Genomic DNA, 7357 nt, shown 5'->3' with positions numbered 1-7357 from the left:
ACAAGTAAACAACATGCTGCATGAATCATTAGTAAATTGGAATATAAATCTCTGGAGATAAAAGAAAAGGTATATAATGGAAAGATCATTATTAGACAGTGTTTTTATACCCAACTAACTTTTAATCTGAAAGCTGCAACCAGTATGCACCTAACGTACAAGATTATGTTGCGAAAAAGTGCTAACCAGCCTTAGATACAGCTGACACAATACAACTGGTTCTGAAAGAGTTGTAATCAAAATCTGCATAAATCTCGAATATGATTCTTATTCTTCTATCAACGATCTCTGTTCGAGATAAAAAAAAAATTCATGGTCATTTGTAATTCTATTATCCAGGTATAAGCATATCATCCATAAACCATCCTGCATCAGAAGATAAATAGCTCTTGGTAATAAAAAGATCCATACCAGTCAGTACTTGTTCAGTTAGGAGTTTCTTGTTTATCAAGACTGTTCACCTAGAAGTTAACAGTAGAGCCACTAGTAATTAATCATCAAATTAATTGGATGAATTTCCTTAGGATCAAAGAGAGTTCTTACTTTCACAATGGTGCATTCGTTTCAAGATTCATCGTCGACATAAACCCTGAAATATAATTACTTATCAGTACTGCTTTCCTGTACTAATTGTTGAAACTTGGAATTAGTAACTAAACCTTGGTCCATATATCGTCCTGTTGAAGTTCTCGAATTCAGGATCAAAGTAAGGGCAGCTAACCTCCATTGCTAACTGTGGAAAGAAAAGATTTTCTGAAACAAGAACTGAAGTCATAGTTGATGAAGTGCCAGAAGCATGGATGAGGAAAAATTCTGGAATCAGAGAAGTAAAATGAACCGAGTTTGGATTATTAAGTAATAATTGATATAAGGAAACTTCATCTCAAGACATAATTGATATAATCGATATAATCTGTCATCATAAAATTAAAAGGACAAATCTTGAATATGAAGGACTTCTGTTTTTTTTTAAGCTCTGAGTAACCAAGCTTGGCTTTTTGATGTTTATTGTTTGAAGATTCATATAGGAGTTGGAAAAGAATCAGGATTATTATATTTTTCATAAATCACAATAATTCTAACAGTCTGGATTATTAAACTCTGTTGTCAATCTTACAGTAATTTTCAGTAGTTTCAATAATTTGCCGGATAAGACTACCAATTAAGATTTAGCTCTCATTGGTTCTTGTTAAAATATTTCTGGAATCAATATCAAAAAGATTTGCCATTAAAGCGACATTGAAATGGATTGAAATCCACGCAAGTGCTTCTACCGTCACTCTAGAAATCATCAAAAACCAAAACATAATGTAATCAAAGTTATGATATATTAATACTCAGAAACTCGATTGCTGCAATTAAAATTTATTTGAATCTTGACTGCTAGTACTTCTTTTTTGAGTATGCCAGCATATCATCAGCTAAATGCATGACTTAATCCTAATAACTTCGAATATGGATCATGGGTCATCTAATCAAGCAAATTCGACATTGTTGTAGAAACTCACCAAAATATTTTTCACATTTTTCCACAATCAAACTCAACATTAAAGTCAGTGTCATACATACATACATCATGCATGCAAATGCGACCAAACCACCCTTCCTTCTCCTTCTTTTGCCAAGAACTGAAAGGAGAAGAACATCTAATTAAACCACAAATTAATTGAAAGAAGCAACAAGCAATGGAAGATGAACATAAGCAAATTGAGTCTACTTGACTACATGATATGGGAAACTAGAAAAGATTCCATACCTCTTGACGAAGAGAAAGAAGTGATTATGCCAAAGGAGTCCAAAGAAACGAGACGCGGCGATACGAGAAAATTTTCTAAGGTGATGCCCCACACGTGTGAGGTGGGTGTGGCCGTGTGGATTAGAGAGAATTTGACCTAATTAGAGCTCCTCACAAATTTACTTATTAGTGTTTTATGTGAAATATAAAACACTAATCTCATTATCTTATATAGGCTTTAGTTTATCTAATTGTAACATGATATACCGCTTTTGTTTATCCCTATATGTATTCTTAATAACAATATATAAGGCCCCATGAAATAAACAGTTATGTTTAAAATAAAATATTAAACTTTTCAACGTTTCATAACTTATGTAAAATACTGAGACCACCAGTTTATATGAAAATTAATTATATAGAGAATATATGAGAAGAGCGAGAAAGATGAGAAGATTTAAATGTAATTAATTGTAATATGATATATCGCTATTGTTTATCCCTAGTTTGTCTAATTAACAAAAAAAAACATGAATTGAGTAATAATCTTCTTATTCCTATATGTATTCTTAACGAGAATAAAAATCGATGAGATAAGCTGTTTATGTTTACGAAAAATGCTGATGAGGTTAACATTTTCTACTGGGATTATTAGGCGGCAATTGATGCATTCAAAATAGATCTCTTTTAATATTAAGTCTAAGAGATGTATTATTTAGATAAATAAGTTTACGAGGAGACCAGAAAATAGTCAAAACCTCTGGTTTGAATTCAAAACTTTGATATATTTAATTAATATTTTTATTTTTGCATGCATACCTTCCAAAGCGTTTTATTTATACATGTACTCCTCTAAATGATTTTATATTTGTAGGTATACCCTTATAAAACCCATTGTTTTTTTTTCACCTATAAGTTTTTGGAGTTTAATACGAAAAGACATAAATGCCCCTAGATGTGTGGGAGCGACTGAACCGGTTAACCGGGAAGAAGCAGGGTGGCAGTTGGGCGAGCGCCAGCCAAATGATCGGCTGAAGGATTTACTGCAAGTTGACGTACGCGCAACAGGATTATATCAGGATACCTTTTTTTCTATCTTAACTTGTACTGTCGTCAGCCAATCGTAGACTGCCTAGTATATCTCTTTGTGCCGGTTTTGGCCAACAGATTTAGAAATAGAAGTCTGTGGGTGATGAAGGAAAGCTGAAACTCCACCAGATGCTGCAGAGAATCCTCCCTCTCTCTCTCTCTCTCTCTCTCTCTCTCTCTCTCTCTCTCTCATATTTTTATCTTAAAAAAATAAAATAAAAATAAAAATAATCTATCTAGACCCGTGAATTATCACTGGTTTTCAGATATAGCAATTTCTGAACTTTTTTATTACTAATTTATACCTTCTAAACTAAAAAAAATATTCGTATTCTCTTGAGAAAAGAAAAAGTAACTATATGGACCTTTATTTTGACTATTTTAGGAACTATCATTATAGTAATTTTCTAACAATAATTCCTATCATTTGTTATTATTGAAATTTAAACATATATCAATGACTAAAGTACACTTATTTATTAAGTTTGGAGTGTAAAAATATTTAACAGTAATTTTGTCTCATATAAATTAAGATATATTTTATTGTAATACAGTATTATGTATAATATTGGATAGCTTTGAAACTATTTTAATAATTTAAGTAAGGTAAACATAGTTTTTCTATATCTAAGTTGTGTTTACTTATGATTAGTTTGATGTCAGCAATGGAATTGTATTTCTTTTAAAGAGCACAATAATTTAAGTGACAATTAGTATATTTTGAAGAATGTAGTTATAATTATGATATTTTAAAAATCCCTAAAAAAGAGGAAATGTTTAAATAGCAACCTGCTTTTTTAGTGATTTTGCTTTTTTAGTGATTTTGTGATTGACACTTATATGTAATATTCATCACTAAATATATATCTATCTCACATGAATAATATCCACGTGACCTGTTGGTTAATGTTCTGATATAAAAGATAGGAGAAAAACCTACATTTGCATAAATAATACAGATAAAAAGAAGCACATAACATCGTATGCTACAATAAGCCCTAAAATACGTATCCATAATAAATATCAGTGCCCATGTAGGGGCTACAAGCCATGTAGCTTAATTTACAAGAATAAATAATTAAAAAATTTATAAAATTAATCTTCGCCAACTTCTCCAAAAACTTGGGCTTATTTATAAATATGAAAATATTTCCACCAGAAGGAGGTGAGCATAAGCTTAGCAAATATCCACTACTACAATCTGAAAGATACTGTAAATAAAAATGCAACAACGAGGTAAAATAGATATTCATATCATAATCACAAACAATGCAGCAGTACTACATGCTCATCATGTTCATCTAATACGCACATGTGTTAATAATCTATAATATGACATGCATTAAAAATTGAGTACTAATCACAAAAGAAGACGGAGTGCTATTTAAATAACATCATTTTTTTTTTAAAAAATTCTATCTAACAGTAGTTTTGAGAATTTTGTAATAATAACTCTTATTTTTTTCCTTTAACTTTCATATGAACTTAAGTTAACTAAACATAACTATTTTCAAATGAAAGAATATTAACCAAGAAAGGCTCAATTAGAATACTAAAGATAATTTTTAAAATACCTAAATTATTCTTTGATAGGATAAGATCTAGGAAAAAGTTTTTAATTTGGTGGTTCAAGCGTTAGAAACTTTTTAAAAATATTTTAGTAATTTATAGAGTTACATAGACTGTACACTAGAATTAGTGCTAACTAGTCAGAATAATATCACGGCATTGCATTAAAATTATAGGAAAAAGTGAACGGGTCTCATTATAAAATTCTGGAAGATGGGTGCTCATCAGAAAAAATGATAAAATGTAGGGCAAAATTAGCATTTCAAAAAGTTAAATAGTATTGGAGCTGGCTTCAAATTTTTAGGTGGGTCTAAATTTGAAGTTTTGGAGCCCCATTCGAAGATGCTCTTATTTAAAAATTTTCAAAACAGAAAGAAAACGTGGGAGAAGTAACACAAACCACCATGAATTCCTTGCTGAGAAATAAAACAATAGCACCGAGGTACAACCTTGGATCATGTACCTTGGATCAGTAGACATCACCCCCGACAAACTATGAAACCCAAAATCTTAACAAGATAAAATCGAACGACAACAACTCAGACATCCTCTCATGTCCCATGCACGTACACCACCAAAACCCAGCTAACTCTTAAGTTGAATTTATTTTAAAAATTAGACATTAAAAACAACTTCAATCTCAGATGGAGCAAGTGTAGCCCGGCGGCGGCGTCTTCCCACAAGTGAGCAGCAACTGCAGCGCAAGAGGCAGGTAGAGGTTAATGTTAAGCAGCTTCAGCTTGATGCTCGTGCACAGGCACACCGCCGCCTCCAGCTCGACCAGCCCCCCGAGCAAAGGGCAGCATTTGTTCACCACCGGGTCGCCGATCCCGATGTGCACCAGCCCCCCCAGCAAATCCACGCACGCCCCGATCTTTAGGCTGTCCACCGGGCAAGAAGCCGGCGCCGGCGGCGGTAGAACCTGCGGTGGGGGAGGGCAGGGAGTCGTGGCCGGGGGCCCGGTGACCGGAGGAGGGTTTCCGCCGGGGGAGGGGACGGTGATGGGGGGGCCGATGATGGGCGGCAGGGTGATGGGCCCTCCCTTAGGTGGCCCGACGATTGGAGGGAGGGTGATGGGCCCTCCCTTAGGTGGTCCGACAATTGGGGGGTGGGGGGTAGGCCGTCCCTTAGGGGGTCCGGTGATCGGGGGGTAGGGGGTGGGCCGCTTCTTAGGTGGGTGAGACGGCGATTTGGGGGGTTTGGGGTGCTTGGGGTGCTTGGGCTTGGTGGAGGGAGGCTTGGGACAGTCGCAGGCGAGGATGGGAGAGAGGGAGGAGAGGAAGAGCATTAGGGTGAGGAGGACGGCGTAGAGCTTGGAGAAGTCCATGGTGATTGGTATAGTAGTAGTACTGAGAGAGCCGGTTAAGTGTATATATAGAGAGTAGTGTGGACTGTAAGGTAGCAGTGGAGTTGGGGGATAGGATAAGATAGATAGAAATGGTTCACGTGAGAATCATATTAAGAGAGGTACTTTTTTAATGCAAGAGAAAGAGAGGGAGGGAGGAGGAGGATTGTGTGCATACTGGGACGTAGTAAAGAATACAATTTTTCACTTTACTGTAGGTAATCTCGATCCCTGGGCTCCCTGTAATTGCTAGCTAGCTGGCTTTGATAAGAAGGTGACGAGGAGAGTAAGTAGTCAGTCGGCAAGATGTGATCATATAATGCTCTTCTCCTGTAAGAAACATAGCAAGTTTTGGAATGTTATAACTTTACTTAATGGGATGCAAGGACTAGAGGTGTATCATATCAAAATAAGTGAGATTCTTATTTGCTAGAATGATGCTAGTCTACAGTACTGTTTGTCGAATATTTGGACAAGCCAAAGTTGGATTTTTTTTTTTTTTTTTCCTTTCAAAAGAATCACATCATATTTACATAGATCTTTGACTATCAGTAACTCCAGTTTATGGTTTATAGAACTCTACGTTTTGAATTACTTAAAGTATTCTTGAAAAATTTCTAATCTTTGATCATACTATCCAAACGCTAACTTTTAAGCCCTAGCCTACTCCTATCAAATTGGAAAAACTTTCTTAGATCTAATCACTCTACTCTATTCTATTCTACCAAAAGGTAATTTAACTATTTTAATTATAAAATTACCTTTAGTTTAACAAACTACAAAAATTTTGATACCCTTCCATTTTCAAATGGTTGGGGTTTAATTAACTCAGAGTGTCTGTATAAAAATTATAAGAAAAGTGAGGGGTCTATTTATAAAATTCTCAAAGGAGAAGTGCTAGTCAAAAAATGATTAAAAATATAAGATTCTTTTTGAACAATTCCCTTTTTTTTTATTCCTGTCTAACTGGGCTTTGAGGCGATAAATAATTAACTAATAATAAGATTTTGGACTGTGAGTTTTAACTTCCCAATATGCATGGGCTTCTCTCGTCGTTTCCCCTATTAGGACAATATGTTTTATGCTAAACTAATCTATGAAATCATATCAGATTAAAATGGTGACATGTGATTCGAGTAGGACATAAGATAAGTTTGTATGCAATCATTAATTTTGTAATCTTGGAGTAGAGCTTGAGAGGGACTCATCCATTTGGACCAAGCCTATATATATATATATATAATGATTTCTTAGTAAATTTTAATGTTTATTCCTCTCTCTCTCTCTCTCTCTCTTATCTACTAAACATGTGGATGGACTATTAATTAATTGCTAACATACATATATAAGGCAAATGCAATTTAACTTAATTGTTGGCCATCAAGAGTGGTACTAACTTTTGTTCAAATATTTACATTCATGCATCATTATGATCATCTTTGTCATATTGTCATGTGTTTATGCATATAAATCATATAAATGGGATCAATATTGAGAGGGGGAGAGAGAGAGAGTCACGTTATATCTGCAAGGGTTTGGTTGGATGAACAATTCCTCTAGTATATTTTTATTATAAAATTCCTCTAGTACTTAAGAAGGAAGAAGAAATATAGCTCACT

The sequence above is a fragment of the Typha latifolia genome, chromosome 9, assembly GCF_019914945.1.
Source record: "Typha latifolia isolate L0001 chromosome 9, TyphaL0001v2, whole genome shotgun sequence".
Taxonomy (NCBI): domain Eukaryota; kingdom Viridiplantae; phylum Streptophyta; class Magnoliopsida; order Poales; family Typhaceae; genus Typha; species Typha latifolia.
This window is presented reverse-complemented; position numbering follows the sequence as displayed.